The sequence below is a fragment of the Durio zibethinus genome, chromosome 13, assembly GCF_047325235.1.
Source record: "Durio zibethinus cultivar Kanyao isolate XHJ-2024 chromosome 13, ASM4732523v1, whole genome shotgun sequence".
NCBI classification, from domain to species: domain Eukaryota; kingdom Viridiplantae; phylum Streptophyta; class Magnoliopsida; order Malvales; family Malvaceae; genus Durio; species Durio zibethinus.
The window spans coordinates 22,576,887-22,589,827 of NC_143174.1; the positions used below are offsets into that span (position 1 = coordinate 22,576,887).

Here is a 12,941-nt window from a genome sequence, read left to right on the forward strand (position 1 = left end):
ATTTATAAATCATTTATTAATAAAATATTTTAAAAATTTAAACCTAAATACTTTATATTCAAAATTTAAAATTTAACTATTTACACCAACCTTATCGACCAGTGAAAATTTACTATTACAAATTAGATATATGAGCTAAAAATTTATAACATGCTCTTTTAGTTGTAAGAACTAGCTAATGATCTTACCCTAAGTAAGTTGTGAGGTTGGTGCCTATCGAAGTTGGAGGGGATCCCTCCCACATATATATATATATATATATATGTTGGAATGTTGACTTGCTTATATAATGTAGGGGTGACTTTTGATTAAAAAAACAAGAAAAGCCAAAATCCAACTCTTTGGTATAATAAAAGTGATTAAAAACCAAAATCTACTTTCCTGAATGTTAATGCCATTAATATAAAAGTTAACAACTTCCTCAAAATACTTCTACCATAACAAGCACTCAATTTGGCTTAACTAATATAAAACCTATCCATCAAAATTAATCGCAATATCTCAACACTTTATTAGTAATTTTTTTTTTTTGTAATTACCATGAATGGTTTATTGCAAATCATGACACAACACTTTATTAGTAATATTTTTTTATGGTAGAGGAGACTAGTTGTTAACATAAAGTTCATTTCCACCTTGAAAGTGGGGGAAATGGCAGTTGGTGATGACTTGATGAAGAATTAACAGCTTAAAACTCCAAAGCTGAAGGTGCAAACTCTTCGATGAACCGAGTGAATTCATCCAAGTACTTGTTACTCAACTGTTCATTGCCAAAAATCTCTCTCATTGCCCACGCATTTGCTCTGATCGGCTCCCCTTCTGGCTCCACCATCACCTGCCTAATCTTCTGAGCCACCAAGTCGCTTGTAAATGAACCGTCCTGTTCATTTCTCTCTATTTCTAACCCAACCTTCTTGCCATGCAACAACCTAGCGTTCAACCCCTGATCCGAACTTGCCCCGGAAAACAAGATCAAAGGCCGACCCAACTTGAGTGCCTCGATAATCGAACTCCAACCACAATGAGTCAAGAAACCACCAACAGAGGAGTGAGCTAATATTCGTAGTTGAGGTGCCCAATCTCTCAAAACCAAGCCCCTGTCAGAGACTCGCTCTTCAAACCCTGGAGGGATAATGTCCTGATGACCCACCTGCCCTTCAACTAGTGCGCTGCTCCTAACCACCCAAATAAAGGGCAAGTTGGATTTCTCTATTCCAAATGCCAACTGGTGCATAAATTCTTGACTCAGAATCACTTCACTACCAAGTGCAACATAGAAAACTGATTTCACTCCTTTGCTATCAAGCCATTTCTTTATAGCTTCCCATTTCTCATCTCTTTTATCTTCCTTAGATGGCAGTGATGGAGGCAGCAACCCGAGTGGAACAACAGGTTTCTGGTAAAGTTTACTAAGCAATTGAATCTGATCAGGTTCGAACTGGGAGCAGCTCCGAATAGTTACAAATTGGCAACCTTGAATCACTAGTCCACCCCGTTGAAAATCAGATACATCTTCCATGCATTCTTGGTGATTCAACATCTCATAGAGCTTAAAAGCTATGTTAAAAGGATAATCGATCCACTTAGGGACAACTGTGAAGTCTTCTGGTCGTTTTCGGAGATCACCAAGCAAAGCTGATGGTGGGCCAAGGAAAGCAAGAAAAGAGGCATTGAATATGCTGAAGAAAGCTAAGTTGATGCCGAGTGGAGTGGCAACTCCAGGTAACCAGTGAGGCGTAAAGTCATGGATTATCCAGTTGACATGAGAGGTTTTTAGGAACTCTGTCAAAGGGACTTCGAGCTTGTCATATGCCTTTTTAAGATAAGGAACTTTTTGGATCGGTATCTCAGCGGTGGACTCAACTCCTGGTGGTAGGCCATGAATCTGAGGAAGAGGAAACTCGATAAAACTTATGTTAGAGGACAGATGTGGGGGAAGCTTAGGGAGGCGGCTAATGTTTTTAGGGGTGGAAATATAGGATATGCGATGACCCTTTAGAGCTAAGAATTTGGAAACCTCAAGAAATGGCATTATGTGACCATAAGCTAGCCATGGGAACATTGCAATGTGAAGCTTCTCTGTTCTGTCCATGGCGTTTTGTTGATGCAGATCTTGTATCAGAGACAACAGATTGGAAATTGGAAAGTGAGATCTATGAAATCAAAGGTGACTGCTCCTTTCTCCTCTATTTGATCAAGACATAGACCTTTTTTCTGGCTGAAAGTCTCATTCTACGCTCCCCACGTAGACAAATGACACAATTTTCTCCTTGTACTTTCGTAGTTGAGACGGCATTCTGTCTGCTTTAAATTTTATAAAATACCTCTAAAATATAAAAGTTATTTCACTAAATTAATATTATATAATATTTTTTATTTTCTATTAATTTTTAAGTCACATCGTTTTCTGTTTAAAATTGAAAGATTCTATCATTAACTTTTCAAAATTATTATATTACTGATTAAGAGCCTGCAAGTTGCTAAGACTGCTTAATCAATTAACTTTTTATTAAAAAAGTGTCTGTTCTTCGTGATAAATAACATAATATAAATTTTATTCTCATTCAATAAGGTAAAAATTTTGAGAATGTTATGCTTTATATTTTAGTCAAATAAGACAAGACATTAAAATTAAATTGGGGGTAATTGTGATAATAATATATTCTCTCACTCACTTTTCGCAAAATGCAAAGCAAAAGCCACTAATAACCATTAAAAAAGATTGATGTTGTTGCACGACTATACTAGCCAATATATATGTATATTATATATAAAATAACTAAATACAATTGGTATTAAAAATTATTAAAGGTTGATAATGCTTTATATAAACTTTTTTTTTAATAAGTAGTATTAAACATGATTCATAGCCCATGTCATTGCAACACAAATCTTACAATGAATTAGTCCTAATGGGATAATTTTTTGTAGCTCAAGCTCTCGCATGCCCCACTTATTAGACAATTACCTTGAAAATTTGGCTATTATTGGTAGCTATTATTAGATTATTGAACCTTGTCGAATATTTATAGATTAACATCCCCGACCAAGCTTTGAGATATTCTACCACTTCCTAGCTTAGCTCTAGTCAAGAAAATCAACACGTGTCCTCTATTCTTCTTTACTTGGAAGAGGGCTGGACAACGTTATTTCCATTGCTTAGGAAATAGGAAATAAAAAAAAAAAATGGAAGAGTTTATATTTGAGGGATGAAGAAAGAGAAAAAAAAAAAAAACACATAAGAAAGAGGGAGAGGAATGGAGAAGAAAAAAGGTTGAATAAGATTTTTGATATACAATCTTTTTTAAATTATTTTTTCTGAAAATTTGCAGCGGAGGAGAGTCTATCTTTTTTGAGTGGCTAACAGGTTAACTAGATAAGCCTTTTCATTTCGACGTGAATATTTTTTAAATTAAAAAAAAAAAAAAAGCAATTTTCTTGTTGATTGATGATGGGAAGCCAGGTCATGATGTGGCTCTTTTCATGTTTAGCATTTTTTTTCTTCCTATTTTTGTATTGATTAAGGATGAACAATATGTATTTATCTATTTATAAATCATACCTTTAATTTTTTTCATTGAAGTCCTTCCCTTTAATTATATATTTCCTTTTTTTTTTTTTAATATTTGTGAAATGTGCTTATAAGCTTTCACTCTAGTGGAGTAAATGGCAGCCAATAACAAAGATTATAAGCACATCTCGTAAATGCGCTTTTGTACTCAATCTTATTTATACAAACTATGTGTTTTTTTTTTTTTTCCCTGATAACAAATTGATAACCTTATTATAATACACAAAGAACATAAAAGTATAATAAAAAAAAAAAACAGCGTGCTTTTACAGGGGCCAAAATCTAGTTCATTGTAATTACAAAGGGTACACAGATAAAATGTAACAAACTACTTCTTTTGTAAGAAGTGGTTGTGGCTTTTTTTTTTTTTTTTATAAACATGATGTAATAGTACTCATGTGCCCAAAAACCGTTCAAACATCATCATTGGAAGGAGGAAATTCTTCTATGGAACGAGTGAACTCGTCCAAGTACTTGTTACTCAGCTGTACACTGCCAAAAATATCCTTCATTGCATGTGCATTTGCTCTGAGTTGCGAACCCTGAGGATCCACCATCACTAGCTTGATAGACTCAGCCACCATGTCACTTGTAAATGATCCATCAAGACCGTTTCTTTCTATTTCCAATCCCATCTTTTTGCCATGGATCATCCTGGCAACTAATCCAAGATCCGAACTTCCTACAGGAAACAATATCAAAGGAACACCGAACCCTAGTGCCTCAATAACTGAACTCCAACCGCAGTGAGTTAAGAAACCACCGATTGAGGAGTGAGCCAAGACCCTGAGTTGAGGTGCCCAGCCCCGTAAAACGAACCCCCGATCGGAAACTCTTTCTTCGAACCCGGGAGGGATTATGTCCTGTACCAAATGTCCTTCAACTAAAGGGCGGTTCCTGACTACCCAAATGAAAGATAACCCTGATTTCTCTATCCCAAACGCCAACTCCTGCACGAACTCTTGACTCATACTCACCTCACTGCCTAGTGCAACATAAAAAACTGACTTCTCTTGTTTACTATCAAGCCATTTCTTTAATGCTTCCCAATTCCCATCTCCTTTATCTTCGTTGCTAGGCAGTGATGGCGGCAATAGTCCAAGTGGTACAATTGGTTTCCGATGAAGCTTACTAAGCACACGAAGTGCGTCAGATTCGACCTCAAAGCAGCTCCTCAAAGTCATAATGTTGCAACTCAAAAGCAATGTTCCGAACCGTTCAAAATCGGACACAGAGTCCATGCACTCCCAGTGACTCACCATTTCATGGAGCTTAAAAGCGAGGTTATTAGGATAATCCATCCACACCGGGGTCATCGTGAAGTCTTCTGGCCGTTGTCTACATCCACCAAGCAACTCTGATGGAGGGCCAAAGAAAGCGAACGTTGACGCACAGTATATGCTGAAGAAAACTAAGTTGATACCGAGTTGATTCGCCACAGGTGGTAACCAGTAAGGAGCAAAGTCGTGGATAATCCATTGGACTTGTGATGACCTTTTAAGGAACTCAGTCAACTGAGTTTCGAGTTTGTCATATGCTTTTTTGAGGTAAGGAACTTTGTGAATGGGTAACTCGGACGTGGACTCAGCTCCTGATGGCAGGCCATGGACCTGAGGCAAAGGAAATGGTATAAAGGTTATGTTGGAGCAGAGATGCTGAGGAATCTTTGGGAGGCTGCCGATGTTTTTAGGAGTGGAGATATAGTATATATGGTGACCCTTTTGAGCTAAGAACTTGGAGACTTGAAGAAATGGCATGATGTGACCATAAGCTAGCCATGGGAACATTACTATATGAAGCTGTTTTTTGCTGTCCATAACTGGAAAATTGAAACTGCTGTAAGAATATTGAGAAGATTTTTCTTCAGCTTTATTTGCTTTGTTTACACTTCATTCCTAGCGGAAGTTAAGAAGATAGAATTTTAAGGAATAGTGAGGGTTGCCAATACCAATAGCCCTAACTCCCAATAAGGCAATAATTCTTTGGACACCTTTCCGGGTCCTTTTGTTGACAGGTTGGTGAACGTAACTCTTCTTTGGGTTGGGTCCACCATGCGTTCAAGTGCATGGTCCATCTACAGCCGCATTTATGTATGGCAACAAATTGATTAGATGCTCAACCAGATAAATTCTTAATTTAAAAGATAACGTTTAATTTAGTTCAAATTAATAGTAAAACGATTTTGAATTTACTCAAATAAAATTTTTTACGAAAATAATATACATGTGCATTAAATAACTTGATTTATTAAAATAAGCTGATGGTATGTTATTTTTTGTATATATGATATGCCAGGTGGTTATTTAATAAAATTTGAATGTTGAAAATATTTTAATCTCGAAAATTAGAAATTTAAACCCTAATTTAGAACAATCTAAATAAATTAATTAAATAAATTTTGGAAGAATTGAAATCTACAATTTCATGTTTCTCAAATAAAAATTCAAATCAACCAAGGAGTTAAACCTAGAAAATAAATTTTGAAGAGAAATAGAAATCCAAAAAAAATAATAAATTCAATCAAATTAAACCCCCAAATCAAATTCAACAAAAAAACTGAAATCCCAAACTAAATTTAACAACAAACTTAGAACCTAAATCAACAATAAATTTAAAGAAAAAATAGAAACTCAAAAACTAAATTTACCAAAAAAATCATTTAATTAGTCATATCAAGTAAATAAAAAACATAATCAAATCTATTAAAAAAATAAAGCCCACAAATCAACATTATCACCAAACTGGAATTTGTGATTTTAAATTTAATAATATAATAAAAGATAATAATAATAATAAAAAAGAACAAAACGATATGAGATGAGAAGGATAATGAATGATTGTCAACAAGTGAACAGTTAACACAGATAGCAAGGAAAGGAGACAACAGGTGAGATCAATGATGGAGGAGTTGATAGTCACCAGGAAAAATAAAAAATAAAGAAGAAAAAAAGAAGTAAAAAATTTTAAACTACAGAAAAGAAATGTGTAAACGTCAGCAACTTACAAAACAAAAGCAAAAGAGAGACAAAAAAGGAAATGATGACTAGACCTAAAAGCAGTTGCAACCAAATTTGGAAGGGAGAAGAAATCATTCTAAAAGATTGGGAAGGAAATAAGTAAAACAAAAAGCTATTTTTTTATATTTTAAATTTTTATTTTTTATATTTTTTTTACGCAATATTTCAATAAATATTAATAAATAAAATAAAATAAAATAATTTTTTAAGAAAAAAAATATGTATCCATTGTTAAAAAAATATATATGTATCCATTGTTTAAATAATTAAAATTAATAAAAAAATTATAACAATCATTATTTGGATGAAGAATAAAAAATTAAAAAATAATTTATTATAATAATTTTTTGTTATCTTTAATTTTAAAATATTCTTGTACTATAATATATTTATTGTCTTATTTGACTTTATAATTATTGTTGCATTAATAATTTTTAATTAATTAAAATAAAAAATATTTTATAAATATGTACTGATAAATTTTTTATATCATTATCAAAATTTTAGCACATAGATGACCCAAAGCAGTCAATACAATGCCGCCACCTTTTGACCAAAGAAATCAATCCATTGGAGTCGTCTTGTTCATAAAAAAAATAAAAAAAAAATAAAAAAAAAAACTCTAGTCAAAATAGTACTTTTTGACAAGAAAGTATGTATATTTTTTATTGAAAAGCATTTATATTTTTTTATCATCTTGATGATTAATCAAACTCAAATTATAATATATTACATATAAAAATAAAAAATTTTGAATTAGTTTGATATCATATATATAAACTAAAAAAATATATTTATTTATATTTAATCATTCATCAAAATCAAATTATTAAAAAATTATAAAAAATTTTTATATTGAAAGAAATATATGAAACTTACTTAAAAAAAGATATGATTTTAAAAAAATTACAAAAAAATTATGATGTGGTTAAGTTTTTTTGACTAAGCATTTAATATTAACAAAAAAATAGATATAATAGTTTTTTTATAAAAATAACATTTTTTCAATTTTCTTTTTCTTAGCTTTTCTCCCAAATTGGGGTATTAAAAAAGTGAAGATTACAATGAAAACTAAAGGTCATTGAATTTTTACTTATTTCATTTCCTTTAAATTAAAAGTGTATCCAAATAAAAGAAAAGTTTTTCTATTTTCATTATTTTCTTTTATTTTCTTTTCCTTTTGTTCCCCTCCCCTCAATCTAAACATAGTGTTAGTAATGAAAAAAAATACCACATGTTATCTGAATAAAAAATGGCATGTTAATAACAGAGTTTATATTTAACGGTACGTATATTTTACTTTGTTAGAAAAACTTTATTTAAATAAACTAAAAAATGTTTAGTTTTTATTTGGATCAAATTAAGCATTACCTCTTCAATTAAAAATTAATCTAAACCTTGAATATTTAATTGAGTATTTAGCCCAACAAATTTAAATAGGTAACAATGAAATGTTGGATGTAACATTTGAATTTTAAAAGTTTTTAATATTGTATTTGAATAATAGATTAATTAATTAATATGATATTTAGTTTTAATATAGTTAACTTTAAATGACGATATTTGGTAGATAAATAACTTTACAAGTATCATATTAATTAATAAATTTATATTTAGATATTAAAGACTTTTAAAATTTAAGTATCATATTAAATATTTCATTATAATTTAAGAGTTATTTGTAGTATTAACTCATTTTGATATATATTATATAATACAAGTTTTATTAGAACCGGGAAATGCATAATATTTCTAGTTCAATTTTAGTAACTTGTTTTTAATAAAAAGTTTATATTTTGAACACGCTGGGTGTTTGAATTTTATACATACATCATGTGCTATCATTTTATTAATTAATAAATTTAAAAAATTATAAAATTTCTTAAAAACTATTTAATTGAATAAATATAATTATTGAATTTCTTTTTTAACTTTATCTTTTAATACTTCTAATTCATAATTCATAACAACAACAATAATAATAATAAATTAAGACTTATATCCCATAACTCTAAAATTGGCTGTACATTTATAAATTTAAAAAGTTAAGAGTCTTTAGAAATAAATATTAGAAATTATTTAATTGAATAAATATAATTATTGAAGTTTCTTTTTCAACTTTATCATTTAAAATTCTTAGTTTTTTAAATTTATAAATTGATGAAGAAACATCATATAATACATTAATAATAATGTATAAAATTTAAACCCTTCAATAAAATATCAGCATCAAATTATTAAATTCATAATTCATATACTTCATGATAGCAATTAACATCGAATTATATGGACCAGAATTTAAGATAACCCAAAGTGACAATAACAACCTTAACCCAAGACCCAAATTTACTCCAGATAAAATTATTAAAAGTTGGTCCAATCTGAGTTCGTCACTCGATAAAATAAGATATTATATGTTTGGAGTTAAAAATAATATATGTTCTAAATAATATGTATAATAATAAAAATTATATAATTTATTTTATATTATGTGATACAATATTATTAAAATGTAACCTATAAATTATTATCTTAAATACACATCAATAACTTATTTTAAATATTTTATTTTAAATCACCCGATAAGATATTATATATTTGAAATTAAATATAATATATTTATTTTAAACAACATTTATAGTGATAAGAGATTATATAATTTATAGTTATTCGTTACATGAAAAGGTATTATTATAATTTAAAGTATCTATTGGACATTGACTTGGATATTTGTGAATTATTTTATTACTTTAAATATATATTATGGAGTATGGAATAGATTGAAGACATTATTAATTTTTATGTAAGTTATTGGTTAATGTCTTTAGTGGAATATTACTTATGAAAGTTATAGATTTGGACTTAATTTAGTGTAATTTATATTATGTAAATGTGTAATAAGGGATAAGTTATAGACTATTTTTTAGCGTTTAGCATTTTCAAAAATTTAATACTTAATCTTAAATGACTAATGTTTAATTGTAATTTGTAAATGATGAATAGTTCATATTTATTTATTACTTTTGTCACATTTTTATATATTTTCGTGTTAATTAATCATATTTATTTATGTATATTTATATTATTTATGTTTATTCATATTGTATATAAATAAATAAATTATATTATATTGTGTATAACACAAATAATAAAAATATTATATTTATTTTTAAAGTTTAAATATAATTTATAATTTATAATATATTTATATTTTAATAATTCATATCATTACTTGTAAAAGGAGCAATCGCTAAACAAAAACGCCTACAAATTGGTTACTTTATTATAATGGACAAGAAACATAAAAGCTGAGAAAAAAAAAAGCGTGCTTTTACAGGGGATAAAATCTAGTTCATTGTAATTACAAAGAGTAAAGATAAAAGGTAAGTGACTATAACACATAAACACAACTATATTTCTTTTGTAAGAAGTGGTTGTGGTTTTATTTTTTATAAACATAATATAAATAGTACTAATGTGCCCACCAACTGTTCAAACATCATCATTGGAAGGTGGAAATTCTTCCATGGAACGAGTGAACTCGTCCAAGTACTTGTTACTCAGCTCTACATTGCCAAAAATCTCCTTCATTGCATATGCATTTGCTCTGAGTTGCGAACCCTGGGGATCCACCATCACTCGCTTGATAGACTCAGCCACCAAGTCACTTGTGAATGATCCATCAAGATCGTTTCTTTCTATTTCCAACCCCATCTTTTTGCCATGCATCAACCTTGCAACTAATCCAAGATCCGAACTTCCTACGGGAAACAATATCAAAGGAACACCGAACCCTAGTGCCTCAATAACTGAACTCCAACCGCAGTGAGTTAAGAAACCACCGATTGAGGAGTGAGCCAAGACCCTGAGTTGAGGTGCCCAGCCCCGCAAAACCAAGCCCCGATCGGAAACTCTTTCTTCGAACCCGGGTGGGACTATGTCCTGTACCAAATGTCCTTCAACTGAAGGGCGGTTCCTGACCACCCAAATGAAAGATAACCCTGATTTCTCTATCCCAAACGCCAACTCCTGCATGAACTCTTGACTCATACTCACCTCACTGCCTAGTGCAACATAAAAAACTGACTTCGCTTGTTTACTATCAAGCCATTTCTTTAATGCTTCCCAATTCCCATCTCCTTTATCTTCATCGCTTGGCAGTGATGGCGGCAATAGTCCAAGTGGTACAATTGGTTTCTGATGAAGCTTACTAAGCACACGAAGTGCGTCAGATTCGACCTCAAAGCAGCTCCTCAAAGTCAGAATGTTGCAACTCAAAAGCAATGTTCCGGCCCGTTCAAAATCGGACACAGAGTCCATGCACTCCTGGTGACTCACCATTTCATGGAGCTTAAAAGCTAGGTTATTAGGATAATCCATCCACACCGGGGTCACCGTGAAGTCTTCTGGCCGTTGTCTACATCCGCCAAGCAACTCTGATGGAGGGCCAAAGTAAGCAATTGATGAAGCACAGAGTATGCTGAAGAAAACTAAGTTGATACCGAGTTGATTCGCTACAGATGGTAACCAGTAAGGAGCAAAGTCGTGGACAATCCATTTGACTTGTGATGACCTTTTAAGGAACTCAGTCAACTGAGTTTCGAGTTTGTCATATGCTTTTTTGAGGTAAGGAACTTTGTGAATGGGTAACTCGGAGGTGGACTCAGCTCCTGGTGGCAGGCCATGGACCTGAGGCAAAGGAAATGGTATAAAGGTTATGTTGGAGCAGAGATGCGGAGGAAGCTTTGGGAGGCTGCTGATGTTCTTAGGAGTGGAGATATAGTATATATGGTGACCCTTTTGAGCTAGGAACTTGGAGACTTGAAGAAATGGCATGATATGACCATAAGCTAGCCATGGAAACATCACTATATGAAGTTGTTTTTTGCTGTCCATGACTGGAAAATTAAATTTACAACTGCTGTAAGAATTTTGAGAAGATTTTTCTTCAGTTTTACTTTCTTTGTTTTACAGTTCATTGCTAGCGGAAATGAAGAAGATTGAATTTTAATGATATGTGAGTGTTGTCACACTACCAACAGTCCTACTCCCAATAATTCTTCTGACTCGAGTGGTAGGTGAAAGGTTAGCTCTTGCAATTTCATTGGGGTGGGTCCATCTGCTACCAGGTGTGTGGTCCATCTACTACATTCGTATTTATTAGCAACAAATTCAAATAGGATAATGTTTAAATAATATTTAAATTAAAAAAATTTTTAGTATGATATTTAAATTATACACTATAATACATGTTAGTACTACGTAGCGAAAATAAAAATAACAAATTTTTAAAAATATATATTATATTCAAAATAAATAAAATAATGATTTTTAATTTATATTTTTTTATCTAATGTAAATGACTCTTAACAAAATTTCTCCATTACACTATATATATATATATATATATATATATATGATATGCATACAAAAAATTTTTACTTGGAGTTAAGATTGATGATACGGCAAACATAGTCGGCATTTTGGAAAAAAGTAAAAATCGAAGAATAAAGACAATATTAGATATGTTATTGAAAATCTATTCATTGATTTTTGAAATAATTTCATCCTATGCTGTTACTTTAAGACTTTCTCCACCACATAAATTAAAATTTAGTATAAACTAATTATTAATAAAATAAATTATGTTTTGTTACAAATAATTATGAATTATTCATATATATATATATATATATGTAAATGTATATACCTACCTTTTCATTTATTTTTTTATGAAAACTTCTCTTTTTAGCAATTCGCTTGCTAACTTTTATTTTATCAAATTTATTGTTGTTGGATTTATCAAATTTCAAATGTGAGCTATGTATATACAAAATTTTATTCGGTACATTTTTAACATGATTAATTTAGGCCTATTTATAACCTGAGTTAGAACCATTAATAAATGATTATTGCATAAATCATTTAAGAGGATTATTTACAACGTATAAAAAACCTACAAGTTAGTCGATTTAGGGATTTAAAATCAATTCGGGTCAAATCCAGTTAAACTTGATCAATAAAGTTAAAAGTAATTAAACAAAGTTAAAATTACACAAAATTTGATCAAAATAGATAGAATTCACGTTAATTCTCAAAATTCACAACCTAATTGAAATCAATGTGATTCAAAAGTAAAAATTGGTGATTTTTAAAATATTAAAAATTGTTATTGCACTTATGAAATTACAAAATTACTAAAATACCCTTTAGAGGTATTTTCGTAATTTAAACTTTCTGAACTCGAATTTTTATAAAACTTTCTAAATCTTAATTTCATAATATTTCATGATTTTTGATGTATTTGAAATCATAACAATACTCCAAAAAGGTATGAAATTATCAAAATACCT

General features: G+C 30.4%; 3 pseudogenes across 2 annotated transcripts; all 3 read right to left on the reverse strand.

Moving 5' to 3' along the window:
- Positions 1-359: 359 nt before the first annotated feature.
- LOC111304177 (UDP-glycosyltransferase 91C1 pseudogene) lies at positions 360-2,337 on the reverse strand (annotated as a pseudogene). Its single transcript, XR_016326641.1, has one exon. The product of XR_016326641.1 is annotated as a UDP-glycosyltransferase 91C1 pseudogene (transcript).
- Positions 2,338-2,916: 579 nt separating this feature from the next.
- Positions 2,917-5,584, reverse strand: LOC111302577 (UDP-glycosyltransferase 91C1 pseudogene; annotated as a pseudogene).
- A 4,267-nt stretch (positions 5,585-9,851) lies between these two features.
- LOC111304178 (UDP-glycosyltransferase 91C1 pseudogene) lies at positions 9,852-11,596 on the reverse strand (annotated as a pseudogene). Its single transcript, XR_016326890.1, has one exon. The product of XR_016326890.1 is annotated as a UDP-glycosyltransferase 91C1 pseudogene (transcript).
- Between the last annotated feature and the right edge of the window lie 1,345 nt (positions 11,597-12,941).